Genomic DNA, 20821 nt, shown 5'->3' with positions numbered 1-20821 from the left:
TGTAAAAATTAACCAGACTAATCCTGTTACATACTTACTAGAAGATACTGAGGGACAACCTATAAAAGGATCTTTTTATAATTATGAACTTCAAAAAACTAAATATCCAGACGTATATTTAATTGAAAAAGTGATACGTCGCAAAGGACGAAAAATGTTTGTCAAGTGGTTGGGTCTTCCGGTTGACAAAAATTCGTGGATAAATTTAACCGACGTCATGTGATGAATGATGATGAAGAGTACCTATACCGTGATTATCACAAATGTTGAAGATACTCATGGCAAGTTATTATGTCATGTTTGGAACATTAACTATAACACCTTAAACAATACTGCTAGTAATATTATTATTGTGTGTTTACTTCGTTTTCGAAAACATCTTGTGAATGTATCATATCTAATATATTTATATATAGTTTTATAGTTGTATAAATAATATAATAAGTACTGTAATAAACTTTTGGAATACTAACTAGATGTTTGTTGTTTTTCTTTTGTATCAAAAAAAATCCAAAAATATTTTTTATTCAGTCATCAATAGGTAGGTACAACTTAGAATGATGTTCCGTATCTTCCTTAGATGATAAACGCCACGCCTCCTTTACATTTTATATATTTTTATAAATAAAATAAACAAGGGTCCATACCTATAAATATCAATTCATGTGTAAAAATTAGATTTCAAGAGTGCAACTTACTGAAAACTTGACTAACTACCAGTGTAAAAATACCAAACCTTAATTAAATCAAACGGAAAAGAGCTAACCACAGTTGGTGAATAATGAACGTTCACGCAATATGCATGCTTAATTATGTATTAAAATGAAAAAAAAATCAATCACTATAATTTTTTAAAGAATATTGATGGGTCTGAGTAATTCCGAAAAAACATTGCAACAGCTTTGCACCGAAAAAAAAACACCAACAACGCATTTATTATCTTTTGCGGTTTCTTATTTTTCCAAATGCAAAGAAAAACATGTTTGATATCTTATTTGTTGAGGTGAAACAAATCATATATTTGCGATAATAGTTGCTGCCGCGAAACAAATGATTCATTTATATTATTTTTTTGTGGTTTTTTGTTTGTTTTTTATAAAATAAAGTTATATAAGCAATCGTGAAAACCTCTGTTGCACAGTCTTGTACACGCGCGAAGATTATTCGTTACAGAATACTCAAAAAAAGAAGTGCATACCTGCGATTGTGATTGATCCGTTAAAATACAAATGTTCAATTACCGTAAATTCAATCCTGAAGAACAAGTAAGTTTTACATTAAACTTGAATTTATTCAATTTGCTTTTTTTTTTCTTATTTTCTTTTTAGAAAAATTTTTCTTCATCTTAATGAATTAGAAATCAAGACAGAATAAAAAGATGACGAGCAGCGAGTAAGTTTCTAAATTATTCGTTACGATATACTCAAAATAGAAGTGCGTACCTGCGATTGTGATTGATCCGTTAAAATACAAATGTTGTATCACCATAAATTGAATCCTGAAGAACAAGTAAGTTTTATATTAAACTTTAATTTATTTGAATTGATGGATTGATTGGCGCGATGACTGACGAGGATCCGATTTTAAATATTTTTTTTTTTTAGAAATTTTTTGTATTAGACATCAGCATGGAAAAAACGGAGCTAACACACATTTCAAATACGATTGCGTATGGAAAGTTTACCTATATCAAATGACGAAATGGAAATCGAAATTTCTGATGTGCAGCAAAATACAAAAGTAGAATCAATTTTAAATTCAATCCTGAAGAACAAGTAAGTTTTAATTATTTTTAAATTTATTAAATTTTATATCTTTTCCATTTTTATAGAAAAACTTTGTTACAAAAACACATACTGAAATGGAAATTAGCTACGCATTTACAACTAGAATTCTAAAAACCCACTCCGAAGCGACATCTACCCTCAAATAACCCAACCGAGATTCGAACGGTGGTGGTGCGCAACCAGCAGTGCAGCTGGCGTTCAGCGCGTCACGAGACCACTGACGTCAGCCCTGCTTATATACTACGGTCGATTCTGCATTCTTTAAGTGTGTTTGGTGGCTCAGAACCATCAAAAAACGTTGAAATATAGTTCAAATTCAATAAAAATCGACAAAAATACAGTTTCTAGCTAAAATTTGATGGTTTCGTTGCACTTTCCGAGCCCGTAGGTTATCTGCGTGGCTTAAAAGTACTAGAAAACACTTCAAAAGTGACGTTTCTGAAGAATTTTAACAGTTTTCTTGTATCTACGAACGCCAGAATGCATAAAATTGACCTAAACGTCTCCTTTTCCTATTCTGAGTCGATTCTGCATGCTTTAAGTGTGTTTGGTGGCTCAGAACCATAAAAAAACGTTGAAATATAGTTCAAATTCAATAAAAATCGACAAAAATACAGTTTCTAGCTAAAATTTGATGGTTTCATTGCACTTTCCGAGCCCGTAGGGTATCTGAGTGGCTTAAAAGTACAAGAAAACACTTCAAAAGTGACGTTTCTGAAGAATTTTAACAGTTTTCTTGTATCTACGAACGCCAGAATGCATAAAATTGAGCTAAACGTCTCCTTTTCCTATTCTGAGTCGATTCTGCATGCTTTAAGTGTGTTTGGTGGCTCAGAACCATCAAAAAACGTTGAAATATAGTTCAAATTCAATAAAAATCGACAAAAATACAGTTTCTAGCTAAAATTTGATGGTTTCGTTGCACTTTCCGAGCCCGTAGGTTATCTGAGTGGCTTAAAAGTACAAGAAAACACTTCAAAAGTGACGTTTCTGTAGAATTTTAACAGTTTTCTTGTATCTACGAACGCCAGAATGCATAAAATTGACCTAAACGTCTCCTTTTCCTATTCTGAGTCGATTCTGCATGCTTTAAGTGTGTTTGGTGGCTCAGAACCATCAAAAAACGTTGAAATATAGTTCAAATTCAATAAAAATCGACAAAAATACAGTTTCTAGCTAAAATTTGATGGTTTCGTTGCACTTTCCGAGCCCGTAGGGTATCTGAGTGGCTTAAAAGGACAAGAAAACACTTCAAAAGTGACATTTGTGAAGAATTTTAACAGTTTTCTTGTATCTACGAACGCCAGAATGCATAAAATTGACCTAAACGTCTCCTTTTCCTATTCTGAGTCGATTCTGCATGCTTTAAGTGTGTTTGGTGGCTCAGAACCATCAAAAAACGTTGAAATATAGTTCAAATTCAATAAAAATCGACAAAAATACAGTTTCTAGCTAAAATTTGATGGTTTCGTTGCACTTTCCGAGCCCGTTGGGTATCTGAGTGGCTTAAAAGTACAAGAAAACACTTCAAAAGTGACGTTTCTGAAGAATTTTAACAGTTTTCTTGTATCTACGAACGCCAGAATGCATAAAATTGACCTAAACGTCTCCTTTTCCTATTCTGAGTCGATTCTGCATGCTTTAAGTGTGTTTGGTGGCTCAGAACCATCAAAAAACTTTGAAATATAGTTCAAATTCAATAAAAATCGACAAAAATACAGTTTCTAGCTAAAATTTGATGGTTTCGTTGCACTTTCCGAGCCCGTAGGGTATCTGAGTGGCTTAAAAGTAAAAGAAAACACTTCAAAAGTGACGTTTCTGAAGAATTTTAACAGTTTTCTTGTATCTACGAACGCCAGAATGCATAAAATTGACCTAAACGTCTCCTTTTCCTATTCTGAGTCGATTCTGCATTCTTTAAGTGTGTTTGGTGGCTCAGAACCATCAAAAAACGTTGAAATATAGTTCAAATTCAATAAAAATCGACAAAAATACAGTTTCTAGCTAAAATTTGATGGTTTCGTTGCACTTTCCGAGCCCGTAGGGTATCTGAGTGGCTTAAAAGTACAAGAAAACACTTCAAAAGTGACGTTTCTGAAGAATTTTAACAGTTTTCTTGTATCTACGAACGCCAGAATGCATAAAATTGACCTAAACGTCTCCTTTTCCTATTCTGAGTCGATTCTGCATGCTTTAAGTGTGTTTGGTGGCTCAGAACCATCAAAAAACGTTGAAATATAGTTCAAATTCAATAAAAATCGAGAAAAATACAGTTTCTAGCTAAAATTTGATGGTTTCGTTGCACTTTCCGAGCCCGTAGGGTATCTGAGTGGCTTAAAAGTACAAGAAAACACTTCAAAAGTGACGTTTCTGAAGAATTTTAACAGTTTTCTTGTATCTACGAACGCCAGAATGCATAAAATTGACCTAAACGTCTCCTTTTCCTATTCTGAGTCGATTCTGCATGCTTTAAGTGTGTTTGGTGGCTCAGAACCATCAAAAAACGTTGAAATATAGTTCAAATTCAATAAAAATCGACAAAAATACAGTTTCTAGCTAAAATTTGATGGTTTCGTTGCACTTTCCGAGCCCGTAGGGTATCTGCGTGGCTTAAAAGTACAAGAAAACACTTCAAAAGTGACGTTTCTGAAGAATTTTAACAGTTTTCTTGTATCTACGAACGCCAGAATGCATAAAATTGACCTAAGCGTCTCCTTTTCCTATTCTGAGTCGATTCTGCATGCTTTAAGTGTGTTTGGTAGCTCAGAACCATCAAAAAACGTTGAAATATAGTTCAAATTCAATAAAAATCGACAAAAATACAGTTTCTAGCTAAAATTTGATGGTTTCGTTGCACTTTCCGAGCCCGTAGGGTATCTGAGTGGCTTAAAAGTACAAGAAAACACTTCAAAAGTGACGTTTCTGAAGAATTTTAACAGTTTTCTTGTATCTACGAACGCCAGAATGCATAAAATTGACCTAAACGTCTCCTTTTCCTATTCTGAGTCGATTCTGCATGCTTTAAGTGTGTTTGGTGGCTCAGAACCATCAAAAAACGTTGAAATATAGGTCAAATTCAATAAAGATCGACAAAAATACAGTTTCTAGCTAAAATTTGATGGTTTCGTTGCACTTTCCGAGCCCGTTGGGTATCTGAGTGGCTTAAAAATACAAGAAAACACTTCAAAAGTGACGTTTCTGAAGAATTTTAACAGTTTTCTTGTATCTACGAACGCCAGAATGCATAAAATTGACCTAAACGTCTCCTTTTCCTATTCTGAGTCGATTCTGCATGCTTTAAGTGTGTTTGGTGGCTCAGAACCATCAAAAAACGTTGAAATATAGTTCAAATTCAATAAAAATCGACAAAAATACAGCTTCTAGCTAAAATTTGATGGTTTCGTTGCACTTTCTGAGCCCGTAGGGTATCTGAGTGGCTTAAAAGTACAATAAAACACTTCAAAAGTGACGTTTCTGAAGAATTTTAACAGTTTTCTTGTATCTACGAACGCCAGAATGCATAAAATTGACCTAAACGTCTCCTTTTCCTATTCTGAGTCGATTCTGCATGCTTTAAGTGTGTTTGGTGGCTCAGAACCATCAAAAAACGTTGAAATATAATTCAAATTCAATAAAAATCGACAAAAATACAGTTTCTAGCTAAAATTTGATGGTTTCGTTGCACTTTCCGAGCCCGTAGGGTATCTGAGTGGTTTAAAAAGTACAAGAAAACACTTCAAAAGTGACGTTTTTGAAGAATTTTAACAGTTTTCTTGTATCTACGAACGCCAGAATGCATAAAATTGACCTAAACGTCTCCTTTTCCTATTCTGATTCGATTCTGCATGCTTTAAGTGTGTTTGGTGGCTCAGAACCATCAAAAAACGTTGAAATATAGTTCAAATTCAATAAAAATCGACAAAAATACAGTTTCTAGCTAAAATTTGATGGTTTCGTTGCACTTTCCGAGCCCGTAGGGTATCTGAGTGGCTTAAAAGTACAAGAAAACACTTCAAAAGTGACGTTTCTGAAGAATTTTAACAGTTTTCTTGTATCTACGAACGCCAGAATGCATAAAATTGACCTAAACGTCTACTTTTCCTATTCTGAGTCGATTCTGCATGCTTTAAGTGTGTTTGGTGGCTCAGAACCATCAAAAAACGTAGTGGCTTAAAAGTACAAGAAAACACTTCAAAAGTGACGTTTCTGAAGAATTTTAACAGTTTTCTTGTATCTACGAACGCCAGAATGCATAAATTTGACCTAAACGTCTCCTTTTCCTATTCTGAGTCGATTCTGCATGCTTTAAGTGTGTTTGGTAGCTCAGAACTATCAAAAAACGTTGAAATATAGTTCAAATTCAATAAAAATCGACAAAAATACAGTTTCTAGCTAAAATTTGATGGTTTCGTTGCACTTTCCGAGCCCGTAGGGTATCTGAGTGGCTTAAAAGTACAAGAAAACACTTCAAAAGTGACGTTTCTGAAGAATTTTAACAGTTTTCTTGTATCTACGAACGCCAGAATGCATAAAATTGACCTAAACGTCTCCTTTTCCTATTCTGAGTCGATTCTGCATGCTTTAAGTGTGTTTGGTGGCTCAGAACCATCAAAAAACGTTGAAATATAGGTCAAATTCAATAAAGATCGACAAAAATACAGTTTCTAGCTAAAATTTGATGGTTTCGTTGCACTTTCCGAGCCCGTTGGGTATCTGAGTGGCTTAAAAATACAAGAAAACATTTCAAAAGTGACGTTTCTGAAGAATTTTAACAGTTTTCTTGTATCTACGAACGCCAGAATGCATAAAATTGACCTAAACGTCTCCTTTTCCTATTCTGAGTCGATTCTGCATGCTTTAAGTGTGTTTGGTGGCTCAGAACCATCAAAAAACGTTGAAATATAGGTCAAATTCAATAAAGATCGACAAAAATACAGTTTCTAGCTAAAATTTGATGGTTTCGTTGCACTTTCCGAGCCCGTTGGGTATCTGAGTGGCTTAAAAATACAAGAAAACACTTCAAAAGTGACGTTTCTGAAGAATTTTAACAGTTTTCTTGTATCTACGAACGCCAGAATGCATAAAATTGACCTAAACGTCTCCTTTTCCTATTCTGAGTCGATTCTGCATGCTTTAAGTGTGTTTGGTGGCTCAGAACCATCAAAAAACGTTGAAATATAGTTCAAATTCAATAAAAATCGACAAAAATACAGCTTCTAGCTAAAATTTGATGGTTTCGTTGCACTTTCTGAGCCCGTAGGGTATCTGAGTGGCTTAAAAGTACAATAAAACACTTCAAAAGTGACGTTTCTGAAGAATTTTAACAGTTTTCTTGTATCTACGAACGCCAGAATGCATAAAATTGACCTAAACGTCTCCTTTTCCTATTCTGAGTCGATTCTGCATGCTTTAAGTGTGTTTGGTGGCTCAGAACCATCAAAAAACGTTGAAATATAATTCAAATTCAATAAAAATCGACAAAAATACAGTTTCTAGCTAAAATTTGATGGTTTCGTTGCACTTTCCGAGCCCGTAGGGTATCTGAGTGGCTTAAAAAGTACAAGAAAACACTTCAAAAGTGACGTTTTTGAAGAATTTTAACAGTTTTCTTGTATCTACGAACGCCAGAATGCATAAAATTGACCTAAACGTCTCCTTTTCCTATTCTGATTCGATTCTGCATGCTTTAAGTGTGTTTGGTGGCTCAGAACCATCAAAAAACGTTGAAATATAGTTCAAATTCAATAAAAATCGACAAAAATACAGTTTCTAGCTAAAATTTGATGGTTTCGTTGCACTTTCCGAGCCCGTAGGGTATCTGAGTGGCTTAAAAGTACAAGAAAACACTTCAAAAGTGACGTTTCTGAAGAATTTTAACAGTTTTCTTGTATCTACGAACGCCAGAATGCATAAAATTGACCTAAACGTCTACTTTTCCTATTCTGAGTCGATTCTGCATGCTTTAAGTGTGTTTGGTGGCTCAGAACCATCAAAAAACGTAGTGGCTTAAAAGTACAAGAAAACACTTCAAAAGTGACGTTTCTGAAGAATTTTAACAGTTTTCTTGTATCTACGAACGCCAGAATGCATAAATTTGACCTAAACGTCTCCTTTTCCTATTCTGAGTCGATTCTGCATGCTTTAAGTGTGTTTGGTAGCTCAGAACCATCAAAAAACGTTGAAATATAGTTCAAATTCAATAAAAATCGACAAAAATACAGTTTCTAGCTAAAATTTGATGGTTTCGTTGCACTTTCCGAGCCCGTAGGGTATCTGAGTGGCTTAAAAGTACAAGAAAACACTTCAAAAGTGACGTTTCTGAAGAATTTTAACAGTTTTCTTGTATTTACGAACGCCAGAATGCATAAAATTGACCTAAACGTCTCCTTTTCCTATTCTGAGTCGATTCTGCATGCTTTAAGTGTGTTTGGTGGCTCAGAACCATCAAAAAACGTTGAAATATAGTTCAAATTCAATAAAAATCGACAAAAATACAGTTTCTAGCTAAAATTTGATGGTTTCGTTGCACTTTCCGAGCCCGTTGAGTATCTGAGTGGCTTAAAAGTACAAGAAAACACCTCAAAAGTGACGTTTCTGAAGAATTTTAACAGTTTTCTTGTATCTACGAACGCCAGAATGCATAAAATTGACCTAAACGTCTCCTTTTCCTATTCTGAGTCGATTCTGCATGCTTTAAGTGTGTTTGGTGGCTCAGAACCATCAAAAACGTTGAAATATAGTTCAAATTCAATAAAAATCGACAAAAATACAGTTTCTAGCTAAAATTTGATGGTTTCGTTGCACTTTCCGAGCCCGTAGGGTATCTGAGTGGCTTAATCTGAGTGGCTTAAAAGTACAAGAAAACACTTCAAAAGTGACGTTTCTGAAGAATTTTAACAGTTTTCTTGTATCTACGAACGCCAGAATGCATAAAATTGACCTAAACGTCTCCTTTTCCTATTCTGAGTCGATTCTGCATGCTTTAAGTGTGTTTGGTGGCTCAGAACCATGAAAAAACGTTGAAATATGGTTCCAATTCAATTAAAATCGACAAAAATACAGTTTCTAGCTAAAATTTGATGGTTTCGTTGCACTTTCCGAGCCCGTAGGGTATCTGAGTGGCTTAAAAGTACAAGAAAACACTTCAAAAGTGACGTTTCTGAAGAATTTTAACAGTTTTCTTGTATCTACGAACGCCAGAATGCATAAAATTGACCTAAACGTCTCCTTTTCCTATTCTGAGTCGATTCTGCATGCTTTCCGTGTGTTTGGTGGCTCCGAACCATCAAAAAACGTTGAAATATAGTTCAAATTCAATAAAAATAGACAAAAATACAGTTTCTAGCTAAAATTTGATGGTTTCGTTGCACTTTCCGAGCCCGTAGGGCATCTGAGTGGCTTAAAAGTACAAGAAAACACTTCAAAAGTGACGTTTCTGAAGAATTTTAACAGTTTTCTTGTATCTACGAACGCCAGAATGCATAAAATTGACCTAAACGTCTCCTTTTCCTATTCTGAGTCGATTCTGCATGCTTTAAGTGTGTTTGGTGGCTCAGAACCATCAAAAAACGTTGAAATATAGTTCAAATTCAATAAAAATCGACAAAGATACAGTTTCTAGCTAAAATTTGATGGTTTCGTTGCACTTTCCGAGCCCGTAGGGTATCTGAGTGGCTTAAAAGTACAAGAAAACACTTCAAAAGTGACGTTTCTGAAGAATTTTAACAGTTTTCTTGTATCTACGAACGCCAGAATGCATAAAATTGACCTAAACGTCTCCTTTTCCTATTCTGAGTCGATTCTGCACACTTTAAGTTTGTTTGGTGGCTCAGAACCATCAAAAAACGTTGAAATATAGTTCAAATTCAATAAAAATCGACAAAAATACAGTTTCTAGCTAAAATTTGATGGTTTCGTTGCACTTTCCGAGCCCGTAGGGTATCTGAGTGGCTTAATCTGAGTGGCTTAAAAGTACAAGAAAACACTTCAAAAGTGACGTTTCTGAAGAATTTTAACAGTTTTCTTGTATCTACGAACGCCAGAATGCATAAAATTGACCTAAACGTCTCCTTTTCCTATTCTGAGTCGATTCTGCATGCTTTAAGTGTGTTTGGTGGCTCAGAACCATGAAAAAACGTTGAAATATGGTTCCAATTCAATAAAAATCGACAAAAATACAGTTTCTAGCTAAAATTTGATGGTTTCGTTGCACTTTCCGAGCCCGTAGGGTATCTGAGTGGCTTAAAAGTACAAGAAAACACTTCAAAAGTGACGTTTCTGAAGAATTTTAACAGTTTTCTTGTATCTACGAACGCCAGAATGCATAAAATTGACCTAAACGTCTCCTTTTCCTATTCTGAGTCGATTCTGCATGCTTTAAGTGTGTTTGGTGGCTCCGAACCATCAAAAAACGTTGAAATATAGTTCAAATTCAATAAAAATCGACAAAAATACAGTTTCTAGCTAAAATTTGATGGTTTCGTTGCACTTTCCGAGCCCGTAGGGCATCTGAGTGGCTTAAAAGTACAAGAAAACACTTCAAAAGTGACGTTTCTGAAGAATTTTAACAGTTTTCTTGTATCTACGAACGCCAGAATGCATAAAATTGACCTAAACGTCTCCTTTTCCTATTCTGAGTCGATTCTGCATGCTTTAAGTGTGTTTGGTGGCTCAGAACCATCAAAAAACGTTGAAATATAGTTCAAATTCAATAAAAATCGACAAAGATACAGTTTCTAGCTAAAATTTGATGGTTTCGTTGCACTTTCCGAGCCCGTAGGGTATCTGAGTGGCTTAAAAGTACAAGAAAACACTTCAAAAGTGACGTTTCTGAAGAATTTTAACAGTTTTCTTGTATCTACGAACGCCAGAATGCATAAAATTGACCTAAACGTCTCCTTTTCCTATTCTGAGTCGATTCTGCACACTTTAAGTGTGTTTGGTGGCTCAGAACCATCAAAAAACGTTGAAATATAGTTCAAATTCAATAAAAATCGACAAAAATACAGTTTCTAGCTAAAATTTGATGGTTTCGTTGCACTCTCCGAGCCCGTAGGGTATCTGAGTGGCTTAAAACTACAAGAAAACACTTCAAAAGTGACGTTTCTGAAGAATTTTAACAGTTTTCTTGTATCTACGAACGCCAGAATGCATAAAATTGACCTAAACGTCTCCTTTTCCTATTCTGAGTCGATTCTGCATGCTTTAAGTGTGTTTGGTGGCTCAGAACCATGAAAAAACGTTGAAATATGGTTCCAATTCAATAAAAATCGACAAAAATACAGTTTCTAGCTAAAATTTGATGGTTTCGTTGCACTTTCCGAGCCCGTAGGGTATCTGAGTGGCTTAAAAGTACAAGAAAACACTTCAAAAGTGACGTTTCTGAAGAATTTTAACAGTTTTCTTGTATCTACGAACGCCAGAATGCATAAAATTGACCTAAACGTCTCCTTTTCCTATTCTGAGTCGATTCTGCATGCTTTCCGTGTGTTTGGTGGCTCCGAACCATCAAAAAACGTTGAAATATAGTTCAAATTCAATAAAAATAGACAAAAATACAGTTTCTAGCTAAAATTTGATGGTTTCGTTGCACTTTCCGAGCCCGTAGGGCATCTGAGTGGCTTAAAAGTACAAGAAAACACTTCAAAAGTGACGTTTCTGAAGAATTTTAACAGTTTTCTTGTATCTACGAACGCCAGAATGCATAAAATTGACCTAAACGTCTCCTTTTCCTATTCTGAGTCGATTCTGCATGCTTTAAGTGTGTTTGGTGGCTCAGAACCATCAAAAAACGTTGAAATATAGTTCAAATTCAATAAAAATCGACAAAAATACAGTTTCTAGCTAAAATTTGATGGTTTCGTTGCACTTTCCGAGCCCGTAGGGTATCTGAGTGGCTTAAAAGTACAAGAAAACACTTCAAAAGTGACGTTTCTGAAGAATTTTAACAGTTTTCTTGTATCTACGAACGCCAGAATGCATAAAATTGACCTAAACGTCTCCTTTTCCTATTCTGAGTCGATTCTGCACACTTTAAGTGTGTTTGGTGGCTCAGAACCATCAAAAAACGTTGAAATATAGTTCAAATTCAATAAAAATCGACAAAAATACAGTTTCTAGCTAAAATTTGATGGTTTCGTTGCACTTTCCGAGCCCGTAGGGTATCTGAGTGGCTTAAAAGTACAAGAAAACACTTCAAAAGTGACGTTTCTGAAGAATTTTAACAGTTTTCTTGTATCTACGAACGCCAGAATGCATAAAATTGACCTAAACGTCTCCTTTTCCTATTCTGAGTCGATTCTGCACACTTTAAGTGTGTTTGGTGGCTCAGAACCATCAAAAAACGTTGAAATATAGTTCAAATTCAATAAAAATCGACAAAAATACAGTTTCTAGCTAAAATTTGATGGTTTCGTTGCACTTTCCGAGCCCGTAGGGTATCTGAGTGGCTTAATCTGAGTGGCTTAAAAGTACAAGAAAACACTTCAAAAGTGACGTTTCTGAAGAATTTTAACAGTTTTCTTGTATCTACGAACGCCAGAATGCATAAAATTGACCTAAACGTCTCCTTTTCCTATTCTGAGTCGATTCTGCATGCTTTAAGTGTGTTTGGTGGCTCCGAACCATCAAAAAACGTTGAAATATAGTTCAAATTCAATAAAAATCGACAAAAATACAGTTTCTAGCTAAAATTTGATGGTTTCGTTGCACTTTCCGAGCCCGTAGGGCATCTGAGTGGCTTAAAAGTACAAGAAAACACTTCAAAAGTGACGTTTCTGAAGAATTTTAACAGTTTTCTTGTATCTACGAACGCCAGAATGCATAAAATTGACCTAAACGTCTCCTTTTCCTATTCTGAGTCGATTCTGCATGCTTTAAGTGTGTTTGGTGGCTCAGAACCATCAAAAAACGTTGAAATATAGTTCAAATTCAATAAAAATCGACAAAAATACAGTTTCTAGCTAAAATTTGATGGTTTCGTTGCACTTTCCGAGCCCGTAGGGTATCTGAGTGGCTTAAAAGTACAAGAAAACACTTCAAAAGTGACGTTTCTGAAGAATTTTAACAGTTTTCTTGTATCTACGAACGCCAGAATGCATAAAATTGACCTAAACGTCTCCTTTTCCTATTCTGAGTCGATTCTGCATGCTTTAAGTGTGTTTGGTGGCTCAGAACCATCAAAAAACGTTGAAATATAGTTCAAATTCAATAAAAATCGACAAAAATACAGTTTCTAGCTAAAATTTGATGGTTTCGTTGCACTTTCCGAGCCCGTAGGGTATCTGAGTGGCTTAATCTGAGTGGCTTAAAAGTACAAGAAAACACTTCAAAAGTGACGTTTCTGAAGAATTTTAACAGTTTTCTTGTATCTACGAACGCCAGAATGCATAAAATTGACCTAAACGTCTCCTTTTCCTATTCTGAGTCGATTCTGCATGCTTTAAGTGTGTTTGGTGGCTCAGAACCATGAAAAAACGTTGAAATATGGTTCCAATTCAATAAAAATCGACAAAAATACAGTTTCTAGCTAAAATTTGATGGTTTCGTTGCACTTTCCGAGCCCGTAGGGTATCTGAGTGGCTTAAAAGTACAAGAAAACACTTCAAAAGTGACGTTTCTGAAGAATTTTAACAGTTTTCTTGTATCTACGAACGCCAGAATGCATAAAATTGACCTAAACGTCTCCTTTTCCTATTCTGAGTCGATTCTGCATGCTTTAAGTGTGTTTGGTGGCTCAGAACCATGAAAAAACGTTGAAATATGGTTCCAATTCAATAAAAATCGACAAAAATACAGTTTCTAGCTAAAATTTGATGGTTTCGTTGCACTTTCCGAGCCCGTAGGGTATCTGAGTGGCTTAAAAGTACAAGAAAACACTTCAAAAGTGACGTTTCTGAAGAATTTTAACAGTTTTCTTGTATCTACGAACGCCAGAATGCATAAAATTGACCTAAACGTCTCCTTTTCCTATTCTGAGTCGATTCTGCATGCTTTAAGTGTGTTTGGTGGCTCCGAACCATCAAAAAACGTTGAAATATAGTTCAAATTCAATAAAAATCGACAAAAATACAGTTTCTAGCTAAAATTTGATGGTTTCGTTGCACTTTCCGAGCCCGTAGGGCATCTGAGTGGCTTAAAAGTACAATAAAACACTTCAAAAGTGACGTTTCTGAAGAATTTTAACAGTTTTCTTGTATCTACGAACGCCAGAATGCATAAAATTGACCTAAACGTCTCCTTTTCCTATTCTGAGTCGATTCTGCATGCTTTAAGTGTGTTTGGTGGCTCAGAACCATCAAAAAACGTTGAAATATAGTTCAAATTCAATAAAAATCGACAAAGATACAGTTTCTAGCTAAAATTTGATGGTTTCGTTGCACTTTCCGAGCCCGTAGGGTATCTGAGTGGCTTAAAAGTACAAGAAAACACTTCAAAAGTGACGTTTCTGAAGAATTTTAACAGTTTTCTTGTATCTACGAACGCCAGAATGCATAAAATTGACCTAAACGTCTCCTTTTCCTATTCTGAGTCGATTCTGCACACTTTAAGTGTGTTTGGTGGCTCAGAACCATCAAAAAACGTTGAAATATAGTTCAAATTCAATAAAAATCGACAAAAATACAGTTTCTAGCTAAAATTTGATGGTTTCGTTGCACTCTCCGAGCCCGTAGGGTATCTGAGTGGCTTAAAAGTACAAGAAAACACTTCAAAAGTGACGTTTCTGAAGAATTTTAACAGTTTTCTTGTATCTACGAACGCCAGAATGCATAAAATTGACCTAAACGTCTCCTTTTCCTATTCTGAGTCGATTCTGCATGCTTTAAGTGTGTTTGGTGGCTCAGAACCATGAAAAAACGTTGAAATATGGTTCCAATTCAATAAAAATCGACAAAAATACAGTTTCTAGCTAAAATTTGATGGTTTCGTTGCACTTTCCGAGCCCGTAGGGTATCTGAGTGGCTTAAAAGTACAAGAAAACACTTCAAAAGTGACGTTTCTGAAGAATTTTAACAGTTTTCTTGTATCTACGAACGCCAGAATGCATAAAATTGACCTAAACGTCTCCTTTTCCTATTCTGAGTCGATTCTGCATGCTTTCCGTGTGTTTGGTGGCTCCGAACCATCAAAAAACGTTGAAATATAGTTCAAATTCAATAAAAATAGACAAAAATACAGTTTCTAGCTAAAATTTGATGGTTTCGTTGCACTTTCCGAGCCCGTAGGGCATCTGAGTGGCTTAAAAGTACAAGAAAACACTTCAAAAGTGACGTTTCTGAAGAATTTTAACAGTTTTCTTGTATCTACGAACGCCAGAATGCATAAAATTGACCTAAACGTCTCCTTTTCCTATTCTGAGTCGATTCTGCATGCTTTAAGTGTGTTTGGTGGCTCAGAACCATCAAAAAACGTTGAAATATAGTTCAAATTCAATAAAAATCGACAAAGATACAGTTTCTAGCTAAAATTTGATGGTTTCGTTGCACTTTCCGAGCCCGTAGGGTATCTGAGTGGCTTAAAAGTACAAGAAAACACTTCAAAAGTGACGTTTCTGAAGAATTTTAACAGTTTTCTTGTATCTACGAACGCCAGAATGCATAAAATTGACCTAAACGTCTCCTTTTCCTATTCTGAGTCGATTCTGCACACTTTAAGTGTGTTTGGTGGCTCAGAACCATCAAAAAACGTTGAAATATAGTTCAAATTCAATAAAAATCGACAAAAATACAGTTTCTAGCTAAAATTTGATGGTTTCGTTGCACTTTCCGAGCCCGTAGGGTATCTGAGTGGCTTAATCTGAGTGGCTTAAAAGTACAAGAAAACACTTCAAAAGTGACGTTTCTGAAGAATTTTAACAGTTTTCTTGTATCTACGAACGCCAGAATGCATAAAATTGACCTAAACGTCTCCTTTTCCTATTCTGAGTCGATTCTGCATGCTTTAAGTGTGTTTGGTGGCTCAGAACCATGAAAAAACGTTGAAATATGGTTCCAATTCAATAAAAATCGACAAAAATACAGTTTCTAGCTAAAATTTGATGGTTTCGTTGCACTTTCCGAGCCCGTAGGGTATCTGAGTGGCTTAAAAGTACAAGAAAACACTTCAAAAGTGACGTTTCTGAAGAATTTTAACAGTTTTCTTGTATCTACGAACGCCAGAATGCATAAAATTGACCTAAACGTCTCCTTTTCCTATTCTGAGTCGATTCTGCATGCTTTAAGTGTGTTTGGTGGCTCCGAACCATCAAAAAACGTTGAAATATAGTTCAAATTCAATAAAAATCGACAAAAATACAGTTTCTAGCTAAAATTTGATGGTTTCGTTGCACTTTCCGAGCCCGTAGGGCATCTGAGTGGCTTAAAAGTACAAGAAAACACTTCAAAAGTGACGTTTCTGAAGAATTTTAACAGTTTTCTTGTATCTACGAACGCCAGAATGCATAAAATTGACCTAAACGTCTCCTTTTCCTATTCTGAGTCGATTCTGCATGCTTTAAGTGTGTTTGGTGGCTCAGAACCATCAAAAAACGTTGAAATATAGTTCAAATTCAATAAAAATCGACAAAGATACAGTTTCTAGCTAAAATTTGATGGTTTCGTTGCACTTTCCGAGCCCGTAGGGTATCTGAGTGGCTTAAAAGTACAAGAAAACACTTCAAAAGTGACGTTTCTGAAGAATTTTAACAGTTTTCTTGTATCTACGAACGCCAGAATGCATAAAATTGACCTAAACGTCTCCTTTTCCTATTCTGAGTCGATTCTGCACACTTTAAGTGTGTTTGGTGGCTCAGAACCATCAAAAAACGTTGAAATATAGTTCAAATTCAATAAAAATCGACAAAAATACAGTTTCTAGCTAAAATTTGATGGTTTCGTTGCACTCTCCGAGCCCGTAGGGTATCTGAGTGGCTTAAAAGTACAAGAAAACACTTCAAAAGTGACGTTTCTGAAGAATTTTAACAGTTTTCTTGTATCTACGAACGCCAGAATGCATAAAATTGACCTAAACGTCTCCTTTTCCTATTCTGAGTCGATTCTGCATGCTTTAAGTGTGTTTGGTGGCTCAGAACCATCAAAAAACGTTGAAATATTGTTCAAATTCAATAAAAATCGACAAAAATACAGTTTCTAGCTAAAATTTGATGGTTTCGTTGCACTTTCCGAGCCCGTAGGGTATCTGAGTGGCTTAAAAGTACAAGAAAACACTTCAAGAGTGACGTTTCTGAAGAATTTTAACAGTTTTCTTGTATCTACGAACGCCAGAATGCATAAAATTGACCTAAACGTCTCCTTTTCCTATTCTGAGTCGATTCTGCATGCTTTGAGTGTGTTTGGTGGCTCAGAACCATCAAAAAACGTTGAAATATAGTTCAAATTCAATAAAAATCGACAAAAATACAGTTTCTAGCTAAAATTTGATGGTTTCTTTGCACTTTCCGAGCCCGTAGGGTATCTGAGTGGCTTAAAAGTACAAGAAAACACTTCAAAAGTGACGTTTCTGAAGAATTTTAACAGTTTTCTTGTATCTACGAACGCCAGAATGCATAAAATTGACCTAAACGTCTCCTTTTCCTATTCTGAGTCGATTCTGCATGCTTTAAGTGTGTTTGGTGGCTCAGAACCATCAAAAAACGTTGAAATATAGTTCAAATTCAATAAAAATCGAGAAAAATACAGTTTCTAGCTAAAATTTGATGGTTTCGTTGCACTTTCCGAGCCCGTAGGGTATCTGAGTGGCTTAAAAGTACAAGAAAACACTTCAAAAGTGACGTTTCTGAAGAATTTTAACAGTTTTCTTGTATCTACGAACGCCAGAATGCATAAAATTGACCTAAACATCTCCTTTTCCTATTCTGAGTCGATTCTGCATGCTTTAAGTGTGTTTGGTGGCTCAGAACCATCAAAAAACGTTGAAATATAGTTCAAATTCAATAAAAATCGACAAAAATACAGTTTCTAGCTAAAATTTGATGGTTTCGTTGCACTTTCCGAGCCCGTAGGGTATCTGAGTGGCTTAAAAGTACAAGAAAACACTTCAAAAGTGACGTTTCTGAAGAATTTTAACAGTTTTCTTGCATCTACGAACGCCAGAATGCATAAAATTGACCTAAACGTCTCCTTTTCCTATTCTGAGTCGATTCTGCATGCTTTAAGTGTGTTTGGTGGCTCAGAACCATCAAAAAACGTTGAAATATAGTTCAAATTCAATAAAAATCGACAAAAATACAGTTTCTAGCTAAAATTTGATGGTTTCGTTGCACTTTCCGAGCCCGTTGGGTATCTGAGTGGCTTAAAAGTACAAGAAAACACTTCAAAAGTGACGTTTCTGAAGAATTTTAACAGTTTTCTTGTATCTACGAACGCCAGAATGCATAAAATTGACCTAAACGTCTCCTTTTCCTATTCTGAGTCGATTCTGCATGCTTTAAGTGTGTTTGGTGGCTCAGAACCATCAAAAAACTTTGAAATATAGTTCAAATTCAATAAAAATCGACAAAAATACAGTTTCTAGCTAAAATTTGATGGTTTCGTTGCACTTTCCGTGCCCGTCGGGTATCTGAGTGGCTTAAAATTAAAAGAAAACACTTCAAAAGTGACTTTTCTGAAGAATTTTAACAGTTTTCTTGTATCTACGAACGCCAGAATGCATAAAATTGACCTAAACGTCTCCTTTTCCTATTCTGAGTCGATTCTGCATGCTTTAAGTGTGTTTGGTGGCTCAGAACCATAAAAAAACTTTGAAATATAGTTCAAATTCAATAAAAATCGACAAAAATACAGTTTCTAGCTAAAATTTGATGGTTTCGTTGCACTTTCCGAGCCCGTAGGTTATCTGAGTGGCCTAAAAGTAAAAGAAAACACTTCAAAAGTGACGTTTCTGTAGAATTTTAACAGTTTTCTTGTATCTACGAACGCCAGAATGCATAAAATTGACCTAAACGTCTCCTTTTCCTATTCTGAGTCGATTCTGCATGCTTTAAGTGTGTTTGGTGGCTCAGAACCATCAAAAAACGTTGAAATATAGTTCAAATTCAATAAAAATCGACAAAAATACAGTTTCTAGCTAAAATTTGATGGTTTCGTTGCACTTTCCTTGCCCGTAGGGTATCTGAGTGGCTCAAAAGTACAAGAAAACACTTCAAAAGTGACATTTGTGAAGAATTTTAACAGTTTTCTTGTATCTACGAACGCCAGAATGCATAAAATTGACCTAAACGTCTCCTTTTCCTATTCTGAGTCGATTCTGCATGCTTTAAGTGTGTTTGGTGGCTCAGAACCATCAAAAAACGTTGAAATATAGTTCAAATTCAATAAAAATCGACAAAAATACAGTTTCTAGCTAAAATTTGATGGTTTCGTTGCACTTTCCGAGCCCGTTGGGTATCTGAGTGGCTTAAAAGTACAAGAAAACACTTCAAAAGTGACGTTTCTGAAGAATTTTAACAGTTTTCTTGTATCTACGAACGCCAGAATGCATAAAATTGACCTAAACGTCTCCTTTTCCTATTCTGAGTCGATTCTGCATGCTTTAAGTGTGTTTGGTGGCTCAGAACCATCAAAAAACGTAGTGGCTTAAAAGTACAAGAAAACACTTCAAAAGTGACGTTTCTGAAGAATTTTAACAGTTTTCTTGTATCTACGAACGCCAGAATGCATAAATTTGACCTAAACGTCTCCTTTTCCTATTCTGAGTCGATTCTGCATGCTTTAAGTGTGTTTGGTGGCTCAGAACCATCAAAAAACGTTGAAATATAGTTCAAATTCAATAAAAATCGACAAAAATACAGTTTCTAGCTAATTTTTGATGGTTTCGTTGCACTTTCCGAGCCCGTAGGGTATCTGAGTGGCTTAAAAGTACAAGAAAACACTTCAAAAGTGACGTTTCTGAAGAATTTTAACAGTTTTCTTGTATCTACGAACGCCAGAATGCATAAAATTGACCTAAACGTCTCCGTTTCCTATTCTGAGTCGATTCTGCATGCTTTAAGTGTGTTTGGTTGCTCAGAACCATCAAAAAACGTTGAAATATAGTTCAAATTCAATAAAAATCGACAAAAATACAGTTTCTAGCTAAAATTTGATGGTTTCGTTGCACTTTCCGAGCCCGTAGGGTATCTGAGTGGCTTAAAAGTACAAGAAAACACTTCAAAAGTGACGTTTCTGAAGAATTTTAACAGTTTTCTTGTATCTACGAACGCCAGAATGCATAAAATTGACCTAAACGTCTCCTTTTCCTATTCTGAGTCGATTCTGCATGCTTTAAGTGTGTTTGGTGGCTCAGAACCATCAAATACGTTGAAATATAGTTCAAATTCAATAAAAATCGACAAAAATACAGTTTCTAGCTAAAATTTGATGGTTTCGTTGCACTTTCCGAGCCCGTAGGGTATCTGAGTGGCTTAAAAGTACAAGAAAACACTTCAAAAGTGACATTTGTGAAGAATTTTAACAGTTTTCTTGTATCTACGAACGCCAGAATGCATAAAATTGACCTAAACGTCTCCTTTTCCTATTCTGAGTCGATTCTGCATGCTTTAAGTGTGTTTGGTGGCTCAGAACCATCAAAAAACGTTGAAATATAGTTCAAATTCAATAAAAATCGACAAAAATACAGTTTCTAGCTAAAATTTGATGGTTTCGTTGCACTTTCCGAGCCCGTTGGGTATCTGAGTGGCTTAAAAGTACAAGAAAACACTTCAAAAGTGACGTTTCTGAAGAATTTTAACAGTTTTCTTGTATCTACGAACGCCAGAATGCATAAAATTGACCTAAACGTCTCCTTTTCCTATTCTGAGTCGATTCTGCATGCTTTAAGTGTGTTTGGTGGCTCAGAACCATCAAAAAACGTTGAAATATAGTTCAAATTCAATAAAAATCGACAAAAATACAGTTTCTAGCTAAAATTTGATGGTTTCGTTGCACTTTCCGAGCCCGTAGGGTATCTGAGTGGCTTAAAAGTAAAAGAAAACACTTCAAAAGTGACGTTTCTGAAGAATTTTAACAGTTTTCTTGTATCTACGAACGCCAGAATGCATA

General features: G+C 35.4%; 1 long non-coding RNA gene across 1 annotated transcript; it reads left to right on the top strand.

Moving 5' to 3' along the window:
- Window positions 1-1128: 1128 nt before the first annotated feature.
- LOC135120741 (uncharacterized) lies at window positions 1129-1873 on the top strand. Its single transcript, XR_010278712.1, has 4 exons — window positions 1129-1265; window positions 1329-1509; window positions 1605-1775; window positions 1832-1873. It is a non-coding gene; the product is annotated as an uncharacterized LOC135120741 (long non-coding RNA).
- Window positions 1874-20821: the final 18948 nt, after the last annotated feature.

The sequence above is a fragment of the Zophobas morio genome, unplaced genomic scaffold, assembly GCF_036711695.1.
Source record: "Zophobas morio isolate AGI-343-1 ecotype UQ-CSIRO unplaced genomic scaffold, CSIRO_AGI_Zmor_V1 ptg000416l, whole genome shotgun sequence".
Classification (NCBI taxonomy): Eukaryota; Metazoa; Arthropoda; class Insecta; order Coleoptera; family Tenebrionidae; genus Zophobas; species Zophobas morio.
Note: the sequence above shows the minus strand (reverse complement) of the source record. Positions and strands in the feature narration are given on the sequence as shown.